Genomic DNA, 21245 nt, shown 5'->3' with positions numbered 1-21245 from the left:
CCTTAGACTGAAAAGCACAGGTGTCAGAATTTTAATCCCAGCTCTGTGCCTAATTTGCTATGTAGGTCAAGACTGCAGCATGACTAATCACTCATTTTGGCACACTTTGCCATTGATACTAATTCCTAAATATCCATCGAGCTGTAATCACACAGAGCCAGTCACAAGACAGCAGCGTTAATGTATTTCCATTGACTGATTCTCTCACCACACAGTAAGGTCACCGGGGAGGAACAAGGGGAGAACATAACATTATTTCCCATATCCAGGCCTGTTCTAGTTCTCATTTAAGCTATCTAGCTGCGGTTGTTGGCATAGTGCTACAAGTAACTAATGTGAAAGCTCAGACCAGGCCCTTCCTCATCCAGTTTCTCTTCTGTAAATGAAGCTGTTGGAATTGATCTTATCTACAGGCTGCTCCAGCTCTAACATGCTGTGGACTTAATGGTTCTCTCTATCAGGTCACGTACAATTCTGTGCTTGAGTTTCTGTTATTGTCGCTGAGAGGCATGGCCTGTTTGGGACTCCACATGGGTCTTGATGCCTTATCTGGAGTTTCTGGTTGAGGAAAGGAGCCGCTTGGCACTCTGCACAGAGGAACAGCCCTCCTTCTTGCTGGATCAGTTTTCTGAGCATGTGAGCAATGGAACAGAGAGACACTGGCGTCAGCATGGCCCATCGAGCCATCTACTTCCACCATAGGGACCTCTGGGTTGATGAGAGTTCAGGGCAGTTCCCACTTATCCATTGTTATCGTTTTTATATTATCAAAGATGGTACTACTAAGCTGACCCATTTTACTTTCAATTGTTGATGTAAACTGCACATTGGCAACTCCAGGAATTCCTGCCTATTCTCTAGTGTGTTCATATTCCCATTCCTCTTTGCATATTTCATATCTTCTGTCCTGCCATACCATTTTAGTGTCCTACTCTGACCTTATGATTTCACATCACATTTCATTTGTAAGAGAAAGCCGTGGGAATCAAACTGCCCATTTCCCCACCACCGGGTCGAAACACTAATCCACTTTTACCTCAATTATTGTTCCTGTTGTTTCCAAGAGAGAAAATTCCCTCCAGCCTGTGAAGGCCAGTACTTCTACTTTTGCCTAGAACATTGTCCCCTCTCACTTTCTTAAGAACTCAGCTCTTTTAGTCATCCCTTTTCTCTCCCAATCCCTAATAACACTCATTTAATTGGAGTATTCCTATCAGCATACAATTATGTGCTGGTGTCACCTAAAAAAATCCCTTTCCTCTCATTCTTCTCTCCCCAACTTTTTTTTTTAATATTTTATTTATTTACTTGAGAGGTAGAGTTACAGACAGAGGGAGAGACAGAGAGAAAGATCCTCCATCCGCTGGTTCACTCCCCAAGTGGGCGCAATGGCCAGAGCTGAGCCGATCCAAAGCCAGGAGCCAGGAGCTTCTTCTGGATCTCCCATGCACTCATCAAAAGAGGAGAAGCTGGGACATGAACCAGCACCCATATGGGATGACGGCACCGCAGGTGGAGGCTTAGCCTATTATGCCACAGTACCAGCCCCTTTTCTGCCTTTTTACAGGAAAATTTTTGGAACTGTTACAGTAATTGTAATTCTGTTCAGTCCACCCAGGGTATTCTGGCCTTTGCCCAGACTCACTGAAACTTCTGTGGTCACCAGTGATCACCACTGTGCTAGAACCAATGCAAATATTTCTTTCCTCCTGTCTCAGAACTCAGCAATGCTCAGCTAGGTTAAGCATGGCCTCCTCCTTGAACTGTTCTCTTCTCCCGACCTCCTTCAGCACTACTTTTTTTTTTTTTTTTTTTTTGACAGGCAGAGTGGACAGTGAGAGAGAGAGACAGAGAGAAAGGTCTTCCTTTGCCATTGGTTCACCTTCCAATGGCCGCTGCGGCCAGTACGCTGGGGCCGGCGCACCGCGCTGATCCGATGGCAGGAGCCAGGTACTTATCCTGGTCTCCCATGGGGTGCAGGGCCCAAGCACTTGGGCCATCCTCCACTTCACTCCCTGGCCACAGCAGAGAGCTGGCCTAGAAGACGGGCAACCGGGACAGAATCTGGAGCCCTGACCGGGACTAGAACCTGGTGTGCCGGTGCCGCAAGGCGGAGGATTAGCCTAGTGAGCCGCGGCGCCAGCCAGCACTACTGTTTTGACTGCTTAGTCTGACAGGTAAATGTTGGGGTTTCTTTGGGCTTTGCACCTAAGGATTGTTCGTGGCCACTTTTCTTCATTTTATATTCTACTTAGGTGATCTCTGTCAGCTTTAGTCATCTTTAAACTAATGCAATTGAATTTATTTTCTCTGAGCCTGGGACTCACATATCCAGTTGTTTAAATATTCATATTGCTGACTTATGTGTATCATAGAATGAGTATCTGACACACTGAACATTCTCCCCATGCCATTCTTTTTCATATGGTAAGTTCCACCGCCACCACCACTTACCCAGGTCCTCAAGCTAAGGGTCCTTCATGATTCTCCCCCTTCCCTCACTGTTCCCTGCCCTACTCCCAGATATCTAACCCATCACTCAGGTGTGTTAATTCAATCTTAATAATAAACCTCAAACTTCCTCTCATCTCCATCTCCCCATTACCTCCTTTATCCAGAACACTGACCTCACATCAATACGAATACAGTAGGGGTGAGTTAAGTCATTGCTTGGAGTACCTGCATCTCCTACTGGAATGGTGGTTTAAGTCCTGGCACCTCTGCTTCTGATCCAGCTTCCTGCTAATGCGTCCTTGGAGGCAGAAGATGATGGCTTCAGCTGTGCCTCTGCCACTCATGTGGGAGACGTGGATGGAGTTCCAGGCTCCTGGCTTCAGCTTAGCGCAGCCCTAGCTGTTGTCGGTATTTGGGGAGTGAACCAGTAGATAGGAGATCTCACTCTCCCTACCCACTCCCCATCTGGCCCCTACCATTCAAGATGAAAATAAATAATTAAACAAACAATGATGAATATGGTAGTCTTCTAACTGAACTAAGGGTCTCGTCCAGCAGTGAGTTCCCCCACAGAAATTAAAATGAAATTCTAAGTCTAATGTCATTAAATGAGTCCATGACTTTCATGGTCTGTCCTGCCTGTTTTTTCTGATAACCTTTCTCTCATGACCTCAGGCACAATGGTTTTCTTTTAGGTCCCCAAATGCAGCAAGCTCTGGTTCTCTTGTTTTCTGGACTTTCGTACATGACATTCTCTGCATAGGAATACTTGTATACTTACCCCTGCAGGGATAATACCTCTTCCTTTACAGGATACCTTCTCAGAGGTGCTTCACCTGGCCACTCTCCCTAGAATAAATTCCAATTATCTTTCTCACCTCTTCTATGTTTCTCTGAGAGCGTTTATAGTATGTTGTTATTTTACCTCCATCCCTTTCTACTTGCTTTTCATGCTATCTGACACTTGGGTGTGCTTATTGGAATTAGGGTTCAGATTACTATACGCAATGCCCAGCAGTCTGCATCATAAGAAACGTCTGTTGGTCTTTTAAATTAATTAGCAGAAGTTCCTTGGGGGAAGGGGAAAAGAATGGAACCTAAAGTGTGTGGGATATAACGGCGCTATGGCATAGCGGATTAAAGCCCGGGCCTGAAGTGCCAGCATCCCGTATGGGCGCTGGTTTTAGTCCTGGCTGCTCCTCTTTGATCCAGCTCTCTGCTGTGGCCTGGGATAGCGGTGGACAATGGTCTGGGTCCTTGGGCCCCTGCACCCACATGGGAGACCCGGAGGAAGCTCCTAGCTCCTGGCTTCAGATTGGCGCAGTTCTGGCCATTGCAGCCATCTGGGGAGTGAGCCAGTGGATGGAAGACCTCTCTCTCTGTCTCTACCTCTCTCTGTAACTCTGACTTTCAAATAAATAAAATAAATCTTTAAAAAAGATAAATAAAGTGTGTGGGAGAGAAACCAAAAATTCTCACCATTTAAGGATAGGTAGGGTTTATCCTTTTGTTAGGAACAGAAACCATCATTTGACCGGATAAGACTTTGTGATCTGTAGTTTAATGGATTTGCTGAAAAGCCATTATTTCAAAAACACAATTCTGATCCTCACAGCACATCTCAGACAAGCCTCTACAATCCACTTGCCAGCAGCTGCGCACATGGATAAAACCGTGCTTTGTGGGAGTTTTCTACAAGTAGCAAAGTCTACATGTTCTCTCCAGTTGCTTCGGATCAGGGGTAGGGAAACTTTTTTTTAATTATTATTATTTTCTGCCAAGGGCCATTTGGATATTTATAACATTATTTGCAGACCACACAGAATTATCAACCCCCAAATTAACCTGCTATAGATTTATCGAATATTGATTTGCACCTGTGGTTACCGTGGCAGGACCAGACCAAACGGTTTTGCTGACCTTAAACAGCCCACACGCTGGACGCTCCCCAGCCCTGCTTTGGAGTCTGGTTCTCCGAGATTCTTTGTTTTTGACCAGTGCCATCCAGTTATCTGTGGGATGAACATGATTCTATGCAAAAGAATTCCCTCCAAATCAGACTTTGTGACTGACGAGTTCCATTTGCTATTTGATGTTCATTCATAATTTGTCGGCACATGAAAGTTCCCAGGCACCAGAACATTCAGGACAGAGGTGATGCCTCAGTGAGAAAAGTTGAAGATGGGCTAATCTCTCTCTGTTCCTCTCTCTGCCTCTGTGGCTACCTTTACCTATCTAGCTGTGTAGTTTATCAGAGGACATATAGGAGAAGAAAATTTCCTTATTTTAGAAAATATTTTTACAGAGTTATGCAGTTCTTTCCTTAGTACTAAACCTAAGTGTCAAGAGAGCAGGGTCCTATCTATATTAACACTTAGAATAGTATATTCTCAGTAAATTCATATGGGAGGAAGGAAGGAAGGAAGGAAGGAAGGAAGGAAGGAAGGAAGGAAGGAAGGAAGGAAGGAAGGGGGGAGAGAGGGAGGGAGGGAGGGAAGAGAAGAGAGATAAAGTAAGCAGGAGTAGGTAAGCTAATTAAATGAATCAAGGCAACACCAGTAACAAAAATTATGAGTTTAGCTAAGCATTTAAATATGATAATAGAATATTTATAATTATTGGAGAGATTGTGCAGGAAAAGGAGCAGCACAGCCTCTGATTGGAACTTTATGTATGGAAATTTCCTTAAGGTCAAGATTGAAAAACAACTCTGGTCATTTAGGGTATTTACTTCAAATTTGTTTTGTACCTATTCCAGAAAAGCAATTACTGTAGATTTATAAAATAAAATGTAATGCAAAATAGCCCTGTTGAATGTGTGAAAGAAACGAAACCAATCAAAAGAAATAGAAGGAAAAATGTGAACAGCACAATGTATTAATCATTACTCTTGAGTGCTAAACATGGTCAGAATTTCCCAATGTGACATGAAGGGGTAAATAGTGAATTAAACAGGGTTTTCTTGTCTGACCAAATAGTGAAGATGATTTGTCTTCAGATATATATTCTGGGGCCTGGTGCTGTGGCACAGTGGGTTAAAGCCCTGGCCTGAAGTGCCAGCACCCATATGGGTGTCCGTTCTAGTCCAGGCTGCTCCTCTTCCGATCCAGGTCTCTGCTTTGGCCTGGGATAGCAGTGGAAGATGGCCCAAGTGCTTGGGCCCCTGCACCCACATGGGAGACCCGGAGGAAGCTCCTGGCTCTTGGCTTCAGATCAGCACAGGTTTGGCCATGGTGGCCACCTGGGGAGTGAACCAGCAGATGGAAGACCTCTCTCTGTGTGTCTACCTCTCTCTGTAACTCTGTCTTTCAAATAAATAAAATAAATCTTAAAAAAAAAAAAGATATGTATGCTGCTGGATAACTGATTTCATTAATTTCTAAAAATTTATTGCGATCATTGTGTTGTAAAAGCAATGTTTTTAACTGCATTTTTCAAAAGTATACTCATGCTCAAATGAGTGTCTCCATACTGCCCCTTTATAAAATTCAAAGGAAAGTGTTAAAACATAACGGCAGTTATTTCTGTGGAGCATGTAAAATGGAGCTAATAAGAGTACCTACAAAAAAGGCTTCGTTTTACCTATGTAAAGGTCATGGGTCAGTGACTTCTTCACAGTAAGCACGGAGTAAACAATGCTGTTACTACAACAACTTACTACCACTTCTAGTGTTGCACCTGTTTCTCAGGCCTTAAATGAAGACCTTAAATGAGTAATGATCTACAGTGAGAAACATTTCTGTGCTGTTAAAGCAAATATTCAGCAGGACCTGCTACTACATCCTTGTTTAGAAGAAGAGAAATATGATCATGAATGCATGTACATATGGTGTGTGTTTGTGTCTCTCTAGTTCACTGTAAGAAGTGATCTTGTGAATTTTTCAAAATTATATAGTCAGATATAGGTATTTTCTCATACTGAATGAGAAAGCAAAATCTGGGTCATTTTCAGATTTTGAGTCAGTTTCTCTCTAATTCCCAGTTCTCGACTCACTTCCTCAGATTTGCTGGTGAAGATGGTTGCAGGAAGGATGGCTATTGAAACACTTCATTTATGTCTGAATCTCAAGCTTTGGAATAAAGCAACGTTCTCAACCCTGGCTGCATGTTAGATGCCCTGGCAAGGTTAGTGTGCTTGCTTATTTGTGTAATATTGCAGAGATTTGGGTTCAGCTGGTCTGGGGTAGAGCTGGAAATGGTAATCACATTTTTTAAGGGTTACTTATTTGAAAGGCAGAGCAACAGAGAGAAGGAGAGACAGAGATCTTACATCTGCTGGTTTACTCTCTGAATAACTCTAACAGCCATGGCTTGGCCAGGCTGAACTCAGAAGACAGCAGCTCCATCCTGGTCTCGCATGTGGGTAGTAGGAGCCTAAGTGCTTGCCCATCTTCCACTGCTTTCCCAGGCTCATTAGCAGGCAGCTCATCAGAAGCAGAGTCGCCAGTATTTTAACCAGCACTCTGATAGGGGATGCCGTTGACACAAATGGTAACTTAACCGATTGCACCACAATGCAGTGGTAATCTTTTTTTTTTTTTTTTATTTAACAGGTAGTCAAATAGTCATAGATAGTGAGAGAGAGAAAGACAGAGAGAAAGGTCTTCTTTCCATTGGTTCACCCCCCAATGGCCGCTACAGGCAGCTACAAGCCAGGAGCCAGGTGCTTCCTCCTGGGCTCCCATGCGGGTGCAGGGCCCAAGCAATTGGGCCATTCTACACTGCTCTCCCGGGCCACAGCAGAGAGCTAGGCTGGAAGAGGGGCAACTGGGACAGAATCCGGCGCCCCAACTGGGACTAGTTGACTCTGCCGGCGCCGCAGGCAGAGGATTAGCCAAGTGAGCCATGGAGCTGGCCTGCAGTGATGATCTTAAAAGCACCTCAGGTGCTCCTCATGTGTCATCATGTTGAGAAACATTTGAGTAATTGTGGAAAAAAAGGAAAACAAGGATTTAAAATTTTAATCTAACCATAATATTTCAATTCTTGTGTATTCATAATTGAGTAAGTTATTTCCTGAACTTTACATAAATTAGGTTTATTATGTAAGGGTTTTTGTTTTTAAAGATATTTATTTATTTATTTATTTGAGACAGACAGAGGGAAAGATTGAGAGAAAGGTCTTTCATTCGCTGGTTCATGTCCCAAATGGCTGCAATGGCCAGAGCTGGGCCAATCTAAAGCCAGGAGCCAGGAGCTTCTTCTGGGTCTCCCACGTGGGTGCAGAGGCCCAAACACCTGGGCCATCTTCTGCTGCTTTCCCAGGCCATAACAGAGAGTTGAATTGCAAGAGGAGTAGCCAGGACAGGAACTGGCACCCATATAGGATGCCAGTGTCACTGGTGGAGGCTCAGCCTACTATGCCAATAGCACAGGCCCCAGGGGTTTTGTTTTTGTTTCTGTTTCTTTTTTGTTTGAGAAAGAAAGAGTGAGAAAGAGAGAGCCAGCAAGTGAGTGAGTGAGCGTCTATCTACTGTTTCACACTTCAAATACCTGGGAGCCTTGAACTCAATTCTTGTCTCCCTAATGAGCTGCAGGAACCTAACACCTGTTGCTTCTCAGGGTGCATTTCAACAAGAAGCTGGAATTGGAAGTGGAAGTTGGCTAGAATCCATATACACTGATATGAGATTAGGATGTCCCAAATGACCTTTAACTGCCGTACCAAATGCCCACCACAAGTGTTTTAAGTGGCAAATAAAGCTATATAGAATTTAAATCATTAGAAAATATTGTTAAGGTGACAAAAAGAAAACAAACCTTGGCCCATGAAGTAATAAACACAATTAATTTAGAACTGCTTTTATCTAACATGAATATGATTAAAACTAATAAAATAAGAATGTTATGAAGCCTGGCTTGATGTGAGGCAGAATGTAAAGAAATATGAAGATATCAAAAAGAAGGTTTTTATATTAAAAAATGAACTCAACAGGTTATATGAAAAAAACATACATAGATCATTTTCAATTAACATGTTCATGCACATGTGTGTGTGTGTGCGAACAGTGTAGTTGACCTCTTTTCACAAAGTAACATCTATGGGCTATCTGGTGATTTACAGGCTATTTAAACTCTTGGTTTATTTGGCATGAATTTGTCAAGTTGAATAGGCTTTCGAGCCAGATATTACAGAGAAAAAAAGGAAAATCCAATTTTAAGTTGTATAGATAAAAAATAAAAGTCCATGCACAGACCATCTAGTCACTCATGATAGGAATCTCTCAGGAGTCAAGGCTTACTTGGATGATTGCATCTTACAGAAAATCCAGTGCTCAGGTTCTTTCGTACTTCAGGTTCTCAACATTTGTATCTTGTGAAGATTTTGAGAGTAGTCGTTTTATCTCAGAGTATCATTGTGTCAGGATGAATACAGCTTCAAACACAGGTACCTTAGTATATGCCTGGTATTCAAAAGAGTTCAGGGCCCCATTGCCTTCTATTTACTGCTCATTTGGACATAATCAGTTTTCTTTTCTTTTCTTTTCTTTCCTTTTCTTTTCTTTTTTATTTGTTTCAGAGGTAGAGTTACAAACAGTGAGAGGGAAAGACAGAAGAAGGTCTTCCGTCTGTTGGTTCACTCCCCAAATGGCTGCAACTGCCAGAGCTGCACTGATTTGAAGGCAGGAGCCAGGTGCTTCTTCCAGGTCTCCCATGCGGGTGCAGGGGACCAAGCACTTGGGCCATCTTCTACTGCTTTCCCAGACCACAACAGAGAGCTGGATCAGAAGAGGAGCAGCTGGGACTAGAATTGGAACCCTTATGGGATACCAGCGCCACAGGCAGAGGATTAAGCTACTGCACCACAGCACCAGCCCCTACATAATCAGTTTCCATTGGCTCCTTTTTGTGTTACATCAGGGAGAAAAACAAGACTTTCCTGATCAACTCATTCTAAGGTTCAGAAAGTGAAGAAGTGATCTAACCAAGAACAGCTTCTAGTATTACTTAGGGATGGATGCATGTTTAATGAATTAGAAACAAGAGTGGTCCTGTTGACTAAGTCAAAGTAATTTCAAAATTTGCATTAGATTATGGATTGAAATATATAGCCTTTGACCCTGTTCTCCTGGGGGGAGAGTACAAATGTCTGCAGGAAAAGCAGTTTTTATACAAATTGACACCTTTTCAACATTTTTACCCCCAAAAAAATGTTCACAAAAAGAATTATTTTTTGCCTAATTTAGGAAGCATTGCCTTCACCATGCAAGGAATTGTTGTTGCATTCTTTGAGACAAGAGCATAAGCATATGTGTATGATCATATAACATTACTGAACTGTACTTAAAGCATAACCTAGGCCCTCTTATGTATAAAACTGGACTGCTCCTGGGAAAAACTTAGGAATGACTTGCAACAAACTCTACAATTATTTTTAATATGGTTCACAGAAAAGTTTGTTGGAGTATAATTCAAGGGGAAATTAAAAGAAATGCCACGTTTGCATTGAGATGACTGTGCTCTGTTGCATAGACACAGGTGACATTGAACTTTAGCCAAACTTTGGAGCACTCTGAGATATGAAGCCCAACAAATGGCCCTGTTGGTACCCTCTTGTGGGTCCCACATCCTACTCAAGGCAACTTTACAATCTGTGTAGGTTAAAGCAATCAAAAAACATCCTCTTTCTGCTTCCAGGATTACAGAAAATTGAGAGATAGACAAGGATTCAGCTATTCAGCTTTATAACTGATAAAAGCTCTTTGGATAGATCATTTCTTACCATGGGAAGTTCAGTAAGGATGTCCCAGCCTGGCAGGTGGCCTTCAGCACGTTACTCAGTGGCTTTATGTAATGTGGCTTCATTGTCCCCTCCAACTTCCAGGTCTTCTGCTGAAGTCTGTGTATCTGGCCAATAGCCTGGGGAAATAGAGGTATACATGCGAGGGTCTGATGTGCCACTTCTGGAATGGTGCACATAAATTCAGCTCACTTTGCTTGTGTGGAGCCCAGTCCTGTGGGCTAATGTGATGTAGAGTTGGTTGGGATAATTGTTTAATCTAGCTCTAGGTAAACAAGGTAAGGGAAATCGATTCTGCTGAAAACATAACAATCTTGGGGAAAAAAAAAAAAACAACTAGCTCAACCATGTGAGTTTGCTAGTATTTCCTCCCTGATCAGGCCATGCTTATCCCAAAAAACAACAAATCATTCCTCCAAGGATAGAGCCTATCTCCCTAAGCCTGTGGGATAGCAGAAACAGTATCTCTTTAGGCAGATTTCAGAGAGAGACTGTTTGAATGTGACAGGTCCTTTCTTCCAATTTTATCCATCAGAGGAAGAAAGAGACAATCCACTGCAAAGAAAATCATCCACATGGAAACTTGAGGAATGGGGGAATATGTGTTCCCCAAGTAGCTGAATAAAAACCCTTGAATAAGGGTTTTCAGAATAAGGCCCCCAGGGGAGGAGAGAGGTTGGAGGGATGTGGTGTTAGTGGTTGCATTCAGATTTGGCTGCTGGGTTTGCAACCGAACACAGCCCACCTGTGTGTCAGGTGCTCAAGTGTGACTCGGTCTCCTAGGGACACTCTGTGGGGTCTCTGAGGACCCCACCATTGGGGCACCTCTTCCTGCATTTTCCTCCTGTAGGCACAGCTCAGTCAGCTGGTGGCTGTATCCTTCCTCTTCAGCCCCTGACTTCCTGGGGTCATCTTGCCTTGGGATAGAGAGGGGAACAACAGTGGCACTAGGCTGCCCTTCAAGAGAATCACAATTTAGAGCTGAAAAACAAATGTTCATTTATTCAAGTAGATGTTCTCTAGGGTTTTAAGTATCCCTGAAATTAATTTTTGGTGTTTTCAAGATTATAAACCTAAAACATGCATATAAGAATATCCAGTATCATACATATAAGAGTACATCTAAGACTATCCAGCTCCCAGGGCCCTCACTAAGGATTGCTCTGCAATATTTTTTTTTGACAGGCAGAGTTAGACAGTGAGAGAGAGAGAGAGAGACAGAGAGAAAGGTCTTCCTTTGCAGTTGGTTCACCCCCCAAGTGGCCACTACGGCCAGTGATCCGAAGCCAGGAGCCAGGTGCTTCCTCCTGGTTTTCCATGCGGGTGCAGGGCCCAATGACCTGGGCCATCCTCCACTGCACTCCCGGGCCACAGCAGAGAGCTGGACTGGAAGAGGAGCAACTGCAATGGAATCCGGTGCCCCAACTGGGACTAGAACCCAGGATGCCAGCACTGCAGGCAGAGGATTAGCCAAGTGAGCCATGGCGCCAGCCTGCTCTGCAATCTTATATAGTTGTGCTGCATCAACAATAAAATAATGAGATGGCCGTAGTACAGAAATGATGAGTTATCACTACAGAGGTCAAATTAAATCATAGTATCCTTTACTAATAAAGTTTTATAATGGTTCTCAAACAAAAATATCACAAAAATTCTTTGTATCATAAAATAGTATATTCATGAGGACTGCCATATGAGTGATCAGTACCATATTTATATTGCAGTGAGCATTTTAGTTTCTGCAAAAAGATCATCAAGGACTAGCTACTTCTTCTTTTCAAATGCTCAGGCAAAAGCCCAATGTTTTAGCAAATCCACCAGATTCTGACCCCTTCTTATTGATTTCACTGCATCCGCCATGGTCTGAGCTACCACAGTCAGTCAGCCTGGCCTCCTTTATGCAGCTGAAGAACTCCTGATAAAACACAAGTCAGGTGGAGCGACCTCTTGTCTCAGTCTCCTTCAGTGACACTCATCTCGCTCAGGTTAAAGCACGGGTTCTAGAGTGAGCTTCATGAGCTGACTCCCCACTCAGCATCCTCTACCTCACTCCCCAGTGGTTCCTTCAACACCATCTTTGCTGTGCCCACTCCAGCCACGGGGTGTCTTTGCCATTCCTTGGAGATGCCACACTGTTACTTCAAGGCCTCAGCACCGGCTGTTCTGGATGGAAAGCTGTTCTCCAAGTGATGTTGGTTCACCCCCTCACTTTCTTTAAACTTTGTTCAAATCTCTTTTTCTTTAAAAGACAAAATAAGTCTTATTGCTACAACATTTGTTTGGAAACTCTATCACAAATGTTTGGACAAAACACTTTCACACACATATACACACACACACACACAGAGAGACAGAGAGAGAGAGAGAGAGAGAGAAAATAGGACCCGTGATAACTACTGACGTGCAGAAATCTACTGAAAACACTTTCCTTACCTGAGCATTCTTAAAAATAGACAACTATCGGGCCGGCGCCGAGGCTCACTAGGCTAATCCTCCGCCTTGCGGCGCCGGCACACCGGGTTCTAGTCCTGGTCGGGGTGCCGGATTCTGTCCTGGTTGCCCCTCTTCCAGGCCAGCTCTCTGCTGTGGCCAGGGAGGGCAGTGGAGGATGGCCCAAGTGCTTGGGCCCTGCACCCCATGGGAGACCAGGAAAAGCACCTGGCTCCTGGCTCCTGCCATCAGATCAGCGTGGTGCGCCGGCCATTGGAGGGTGAACCAACGGCAAAGGAAGACCTTTCTCTCTGTCTCTCTCTCTCGCTGTCCACTCTGCCTGTCAAAAAATAAAAAAATAAATAAATAAAATAAAATAAAGAAGTATGTATGAAAAACATATGATTAAAAAAAAATAGACAACTCTCGGGGCAGCATAGTGGTGTAGTGGGTAAAGCTGCTGACTGCAGTGCTGGCAGCATGTATGGACACCGGTTCAGGTCCAGGCTGCTCCACTTCTGATCCAACTCTCAACTCTCTGCTATGGCCTGGGAAAGCAGTAGAAGATGGCCCAAGTCCTTGGGCCCCTGCACACATGTGGAAGACCCAGAAGAAGCTCCTGGCTCCTGGCTTTGGAACGGCACAGCTCTGGCCATTGCGGCCAACTGGGGAATGAACCATCGGATGGAAGACCTCTCTCACTCGCTTGTTCTCTCTCTCTCTCTGCCTCTTCTCTCTCTGTGTAACTCTGACTTTCAAATAAATACATCTTTAATTAAAAAAATAGACAACTCTTTTCTCATGGTGTCTGCTTCCTTTTTCATGCCTGCCCCTGCCCCACTGACTGATCTGCACTTCACGTAGTATATCCTTTACTTCTGCTCATTATTTTTCCCTTCCTTCCTGTCTTCTTCCTCTCTTCTCTACCAGTTTTTATCCCTACTAGAGTATAAATTCTGAGTGGGCAGGGATTTCCTTCTACAGTCTTAATTTAAAAAAAAAAATGTATTTATTCAGGAGACAGGGAGAAAGACACACAGAGAGCTCCTATCTCCTGATTCACCCCCAACTGCCTACAACAGTTGGGGCTGGGCCAGGCTAGAGCCAAGAGCTGGGAACTCAAACAGATCTCCCATGCGAGTCACAGAAACCCAATTACTTGAGCAATCACTACTGCACATCAGCAGGAAGCTGGAATCAGGAGCCAGAGCCATTTAGTGAACTCAGGCATTTGGTTGTAGGACATAAGTATCTTAATCATTAGACTAAATGCTCACCCCTTTTCTAGGTTTTTACTTCTGAAATGCCAGTACTTGCCTTAGCTTCTGGAATACAGTATATACTCAATGACCGGTCTTGAAATGAAATAATCAGGTAAAGCAAATAAAGTTTTGGCATTATTTGACTTGTAAATAGGTTTGGATTTTGTATAAGAATAAGCTTAATTTTGTGACTGAATGTATTTAGGTAATAGTATTATAAGAATAATTTAAGTCAACACCAGGAGCTATAAGAATGTTTTTCTTTAAAAGAGCTTTACAAAATTATGCTTCTTTTTTGAAATAGACTATTCTAGGTAGTTTGATAATCATCTGGCGCCGCAGCTCAATAGGCTAATCCTCCGCCTGCGGCGCAGGCACCCCAGGTTCTAGTCCCGGTCGGGGCGCTGGATTCTGTCCTGGTTGCCCCTCTTCCAGGCCAGCTCTCTGCTATGGCCCGGGAGTGCAGTGGAGGATGGCCCAAGTGCTTAGGCCCTGCACCCGCATGGGAGATCAGGAGAAGCACCTGACTCCTGACTTTGGATCAGTGCAATGCACCAGCCACAGTGCACTGGCCGCAGTGGTCATTAGAGGGTGAACCAACTGCAATGGAAGACCTTTCTCTCTGTCTCTCTCTCTCTCTCCCTGTCCACTCTGCCTGTCAAAAAAAAAAAAAAAAAAAAAAAAAAAAAAAAAAAAAAAAAAGAAAATTGCAAGAATATAAGAATTGAAAAGAAACTTAAACATTATCTAATTTAACACTTTACCTTAGAGTAGAACAGTTCCTGGAATTATGGGAGTTGCTTTATTACATTTATCTCTTTTTATTGTCTCTTTATTTGCTAGGTTTTTTTTTTTTTTGATTTGGGAATGATGTTCCTAATTTTTATAACATTTGTATTTACACATAACTTGAAATTCCCAGAGGAAGGCAAATGTGTTCCCAGAAAAAATGAAATTCTTCACAATTTCTTAAATATGTCAGCTTCAAATTTAATTCAGATGGAAGAGTTTTTCTGATTGATTTAACAGATAGTTATTGTTGGAAATTTGGTTAACATTTTATTTATTTATTGGAAATATTTAAGTTTTGGAAAAATTCATGGGGCCAGAGCCATGGCGCAGTAGGTTAGTCCTCTGCCTGTGGCACTGACATCCCACATGGGCGCCAGTTCTAGTCCTGGCTGCTCCTCTTCCAATCCAGCTTTCTGCTGTGGCCTGGGAAAGCAGTAGAAGATGGCCCAAGTCCTTGGGTCTCTGCACCCACATGGGAGACCAGGAAGAAGCACCTGGCTCCTTGCTTCAGATCTGCGCGGCTCTGGTCGTTGCAGCCACCTGGGGAGTGAAGCAACGGATGGAAGACCTTTCTCTTTGTCTCTCCCTCTCACTGTCTGTGACTCTATCTTTCAAATAAATTAATAAAATCTTAAAGAAAAATTCGCAATGTAGGCCTGACATATGTTCTTTCACAAGCCTTTCATTGATGTCCAAAAAAGAAAAAAAAAATCCCGAGGAATTTAGTAACAGTGATCAAATTGTCATGTTCACAATGGCTTTTATGCAATCTGTTAATCCCTCTCAAGCAATTTGGGAAATTCTGCTATGAATCATTAGGAATGTATGCCAGTTTGAACTGTGAAATTTTATTAGAGAATTATGTTATCCTACAGGGTTTCTTCAGTGGGTGACAGATTGCCACAGTGAAATTTACTTAAGAATTCAGTTATGTTGCATATGTATCTGGAAGGTGGATTTAACACCCACATCGTGGAATTTTGTCCAGTCATGTAAAAAGAAAACATCAGCATTTCTCTTCAGAATTATTAAGTTTTAAGACGAGTATGGTGAAATAATGAGTGTTGAGAAGGAATATTCTCCTCTCTTGTAAAAGTGGATATGGAATATTTATTATTTTAGTTTCTGACATGACTTTGCTACTTTACTGTAATACATTGCAAATCACAAAGCAACATGCCCTTAGAAGTCTTTATTATTTTATTTCAATATTTATTTGCATGAAAAAATGAAATTGATTTTCAGGAAACTGCTTCCCTCTCAGTTTTACTGTAGTGGTGATGTCTCATCCTTGAATAATGTAATAGATCGTCTCGTCCCTTCTATCTCCTTTATTCCCAATCTTAGGACTCACTCTTAATTTGATCCTTACCCAGAGGATATTTGAGGTATGCTAATCAAATCTGGGGGCTAAAAACAGGAGAGTTCAAACTATTTTTTTGATTAAATGTTACTTTGTATTTCATATATATATATATATATGTAATACCTTGTGATAAGAACAATATTAAAGTAGCCCCCAGAAATAATTGTTTTTGAATAACCAAAAGTGTATCTCCAGGAATTATTGACAACATCTTAATTATATGCTTTGTTTACAATATATGTAATTGTGCTCTTCTTTCCCTATCTGAAGCTTAGAAAGGTTTTAATTCTCCCAAGTGCTGGGGGGTATCTCATTATTAAAGACATTAAAGCATTTTCTAGAGAATTTGCTAGGGAGGAGGTATTAATTGTGTCCCTCCCAGAATTTATTTTTTGAAGTCCTAAGCCCCAGTTCTGTGTTTGTTAGAGACAAACCATGCTGACATCTTGACTTTGAACTTCTAGCCTCCAGAATTGTGAAAAAATAAATGTCTCTCGTTCATACCTCCCAGTCTGTTGGCACTTTATTAAGGCAGCCCTTGTAGATGAATACATGCAGCAGAGCAATGGTAGTAGCAATCTTCAGAGGAGCATTTACTTGTTTGAATAGAATGAGGATAGTGAGTGGGTAGCTGATAGTATATTTAGAACAATTGAGTGCAATGTGCGGTCTCCATCACCTGGTTCTCTACTTGTTTCATAATTGGATTGTGGGATCTTACAGAGCAGAGGAGATATCTAACTTGTCTTTGAACCCCCTTCTCTTTGTATGCAGTAGGTGCTCATCATGCCTAATGGTCAGATCAGTAGTTAATTAGGGGAGATGTGCTAGAACAAGTGCACACTGTGGAACAGTGTAGTGTGTGGGCAAAACGGCAGGCTCTGGAGTCAGACTGCTGAGGATGAATCCCAGGCTCGACATTTGTTAGCTCTTTGCTTTGGAGCAATGTTCTTCATCGCTCTGTGCCTCAGTGTTCTCAGGTGTGAAACAGATGATCATAACTGCCTCATGAGTTCTCTATGAGTACAGATAGATGTGTGTGGATATGTGGAGAGTGGCATTTGGCACGATGGTTAAGATGCTGCTTGGGATGCCTGCATCCTGTATTTGAATACTTGGGTTCAATTCAGGATCCACTCCCAATTCCTCCTGCTAAAGCACACCTTGGGAGCAGCAGGTGATGGCTCAAGTACTTGGGCCCTGGACATCCATGTAGAAGACTCAGGTTGAGTTCCAGACTCCTGGCTTTGGTCTGCCCCATCCCTGGCCATTGCAGGTATTTTGGGAGTGAACCAGCAGGTGGACAATCTCATTACTTCTGTCTCTCTTCATCTCTCTGCCTTTCAAATACATAAAAATAAATTTAAGAAATTTAAAAAATAATCCTCCAGATAATTCCTTGACTTTATTGGAAAACATGAAAACTTTGTGTAAAAATGAAATAAAAAGATGTTTCTTTTGGCTCAAATTTTTAAAAAATTTATGGATAGTTTTTTTAGTAATATGCATTTTCCTGGCATTTTTCTTTTTGAAGACCTTTTATTAGGTATAAAGGCTCCTAAATGGCTACAGACACATAAAGGGCATTCTTTATATTACATCTTTGCTGGGAAATGAGGTGTGTCAGGAATGTCCAGGGTCCATGCCACATGGGGGAGCTTGGCCTTAATGGTTGACATAAAGCAGACAGAGTCTGTGTCCGGCTGATAGTGCTATCAGTTCTTTGGCCAACTTCCAACTTATGTTCTTCCCACGTAAGTAGCCAAATCCTCCTCTCCTCTGGGAGAGGCACTGCCTTATATAAAGCCAAAGAGGACTTTGTAAGCCTGCAGGAAAAAGAAGAAAGTCATTCTGTCCTTCCTTAACTTGCCTATGTAGCACAGCACTATTATGAGAGAACGGTTGTTAAGGCAAGCAGTTCTCATGATGTATGGGTCAATGACTATGTTTAGATCAGTAGGCCAAATACAAGAGGTTTGGGGAAAGGTCAGAAAACAGACATGCAAACAAGTGGAGGCAAAAATCTCTGTCTTGATTGCTCTCCTTGCAATCCTGGTGTGCTTTTAGAGAGACTATGCCCCCTATGCAACAGATCTGCAAACTTAAGCAGCCGTACTTAAAATGCAGGCCACAGGCTTTAGTGCAAAGAGGCTATAAATTAACAGCTGACTTTAATTTGGAGAAAGCCTGTCATGAGAACGTGAGCTTTCAGTGAGGTTTGAAGGATGAAAGGACATAAATTGGTGGAGATGAGGACATGGCGGAAACCATCATTCAAGAGCAAGTTATGTCTCAGATGCAGTATCTCATTTGATTCTGTCTGTGACCCTCAGATAGGTAGAGGTGGCTGCCTCCATGACTGGCACATAGTGGCAGGAGATAGGAAGCGAGCTGTTCACAGGAAGTGAAGCTTGAGTGAGGCCATCCCTTATCAGACCCAGGTATTTTACCAACACATCCTCCTTCATTCAGATTCACTTTTTGTCTCAACTCTGTTCCATGGATATGAAAATTATAGTATACTTTGTACTTAAATGAAGGCATCTGAGCATATACTGTAGATATTTGAAACAAAGGAACCCATCAAGGGCTAGAGGCCACAGAGAGTGGCAACTGCTAGTATGGAATGTGTAGGGATGCATTCAGCTGCACGTCACAGAATTCTCCATTAAAGCTGCCTTGAAAACCAATGGACTTAGTATGTCATGTAACAAGAAGCCCAGAGGTAGTCAGCTCTGAGCTTGGCTGAGTCCGCTATGCAACACAGCAGTCAAGGATTCGGGTGATTGCCACCTCTTTGCTCTTTCCCTTTGAGGCTGTCATCAGTGTCTATTCTCATAGTCATAGACACCTGCACAAGTTTCAGGTGTCACTTGGAAGCACAACAATACAAAAGTAAGAATTCCGTGTGTGTGTCTCCTGTTCTTGGGCATGAAATGCTTTGTCACCCAATCCTACATTGACTCCATATGTCTTGACTTTCTGGACATTTAAAATAAACTCTGTATATCATACATGATAGTAACATTTTACCATCTCCTAGTGGAGTGTGCACTATAGTAGAAAGAGGGCTTTCAGGGTAGACTTTTTGCCCAGTAATTAAGATGTTGGATAAGATGCTTACATTCTACACTGGAGTACCTGAGTTTAATTCCTAGCTCTGTTTCTTGAATCCAACTTTCTGCTAATGCAGGCCCTGAGAGGCACTGGTAATGGCTGGCTGAAATAGTTGGGTTCTTGCCACCCACGTGGGAGACCTTGACTGAGTTTCTGACTCTCCACTTTGGCCCAGACTAACCTCAACCATTGCAGGAATTTGGGGAGTGAGCCATTGGATGGGAGCGCTCTGTGTCTGTCTGTCTGTCTCTCTGCCTCTCAAATGAAAAGAAAAACAGGACCACCACATTCAGAAAAGAAAGAGCTTGTAGAAAATAAAATAAAAAGCTTATTTTTGTGAAAAATTTTGAAATCCAAGCATAACTTTTCATTATTCACATATTTCACAAACTTTATGAGACTCCTTGTGTACCTGAATCTCAGTATTTTTGCATCAAAATAAACATATATTTTAATTACATTTGCCAGGAACTTTTTGGAGCTTCTTCTTCCACTGTTATTTAGAACAGCACTGTGAGAAAACCAAAGCTCAAGTTCACAAGTGTCCTCTCCAAGTCCAATGGCCTGTATGTCATGGGTTTTGCTCCACTGCCCAGGTGTCCTGACTGTTCGTTTGGTACCCTTTACACTATCCAGTGCTATTTCTCACAACCATGCCATCAACACAGGGAAGTGCTTTGCACATGTTTTCCAGATAAACTAGTTAACATTTAAAATCAGAAAAAGTGCACATACTGTTTCCCTATCTTTTATAGATGTTGGGAAAATTTAAGCACTGTAACAAGTCAGCCACTAGAGGGCACCATGCTTTCACAAAAGGAGAATTTGTGACTCAGAAATGGCCTGATTCTGTTCTAAGATTCAAGTGACAGCGGTTGTTATTACAACATTTGCTGATATCCTAAGTCTTTAGGAATTATAACTAAAGAAATTTAACCCTTAGGTTATTTAATATTTTTTAAAGATTTTATTTATTTATTTGGAAGTCAGAGTTACACAGAGAGGAGAGGCAGAGAGAGAGAGAGAGAGAGAGAGAGAGTTCTTCCATCCTATGGTTCACTCCCTAATTGGCCGCAACGGCCGGCCGGAACTGTGCCGTTCTGAAGCCAGGAGCTTCTTCCGGGTCTCCCACATGGGTGCAGGGAACCAAGGACTTGGGCCATCCTCTACTGCTTTCCCAGGCCATAGCAGAGAGCTGGATCAGAAGTGGAGCAGCTGGATCTTGAACTGGTGCCCATATGGGATGCTGGCACTTCAGGCCAGGACTTTAACCTGCTTTGCCACAGCACCAGCCTCGAGTTTATTTAATATTAACACTTAACCATTATGATATCTTTTTTACAGTATAATGATAATGGGACTATTTAGTTACTCAAAGTCATTTCCCCATCCCACCTACCCATAGTTATATTCCTAAGGGAGAATCGTTGGTGTAGGTATAATCTGAGAGACATTTAGAACTCAAATCCTCTTTACCTGCGCCAACTTTCCAACGGATTCACAGGTAATCTGAAAATTTGTCATTAGCTCTCCCTTAATTTCTGAGTTTGCATCCCTGCTAGAGAACCTGTACTCCAGAGAAGGAGTTTACCATCCTGCAAGATGCTGCAAACCACAGCCCCTATCCAGAGCCAGAAAACCACAGGAGTGCTTGTGATGGAGAAAGTTCAACAGCAAATAAACAGTTGGTGTTCCTTTGCTCAATAAGCGCTTTCCAAATCTTTTGACCAGAAATTAGCAAATTTCTGTGAAGGGTCACATGAGGAAATATTTGAGGCTCTGTAGGTCATCTGAGGTCTTTCCTGAAACTACTTGAACTTGCCAAGGTAGCCTGAGAGCTGCTATGAACCACATGTAAGCCATGAACATGGCTGTGCTCCAGTGAAACTTCATGGACATAGAAATTTTAATTTCACATCATGAAATATTATTCTCCTTTTGGCTTTCCTCCTGACTATTTAAAACTATAAGAACTCAAAGCCATATGGATTTTGTTTATTGTTCATAATCTCAAACAGGCAGTAGACACATGGGGCCATGGGCCATGTTTCCTGACCCATGCTTTAGACCACAAACCTCTCTT

The 21245-nt window shown here is 42.5% G+C and overlaps 1 long non-coding RNA gene across 2 annotated transcripts in view; it reads left to right on the top strand.

The window, feature by feature from the left end:
* LOC127483152 (uncharacterized) overlaps nt 1-21245 on the top strand; it is a 33102-nt gene that overhangs the window by 7396 nt on the left and 4461 nt on the right. Inside the window, exons 2-3 of one of the 2 annotated variants that reach the window (XR_011378238.1) lie at nt 4070-4195; nt 6457-6579. This is a non-coding gene — a long non-coding RNA (uncharacterized lncRNA). The remainder of the gene's footprint in view (nt 1-4069; nt 4196-6456; nt 6580-21245) is intronic. The other variant, XR_007909103.2, reaches the window with a different exon arrangement.

This window comes from Oryctolagus cuniculus, chromosome 8 (assembly GCF_964237555.1).
Source record: "Oryctolagus cuniculus chromosome 8, mOryCun1.1, whole genome shotgun sequence".
In the NCBI taxonomy this organism is placed as follows: Eukaryota; Metazoa; Chordata; class Mammalia; order Lagomorpha; family Leporidae; genus Oryctolagus; species Oryctolagus cuniculus.
This window is presented reverse-complemented; position numbering and strand designations above follow the sequence as displayed.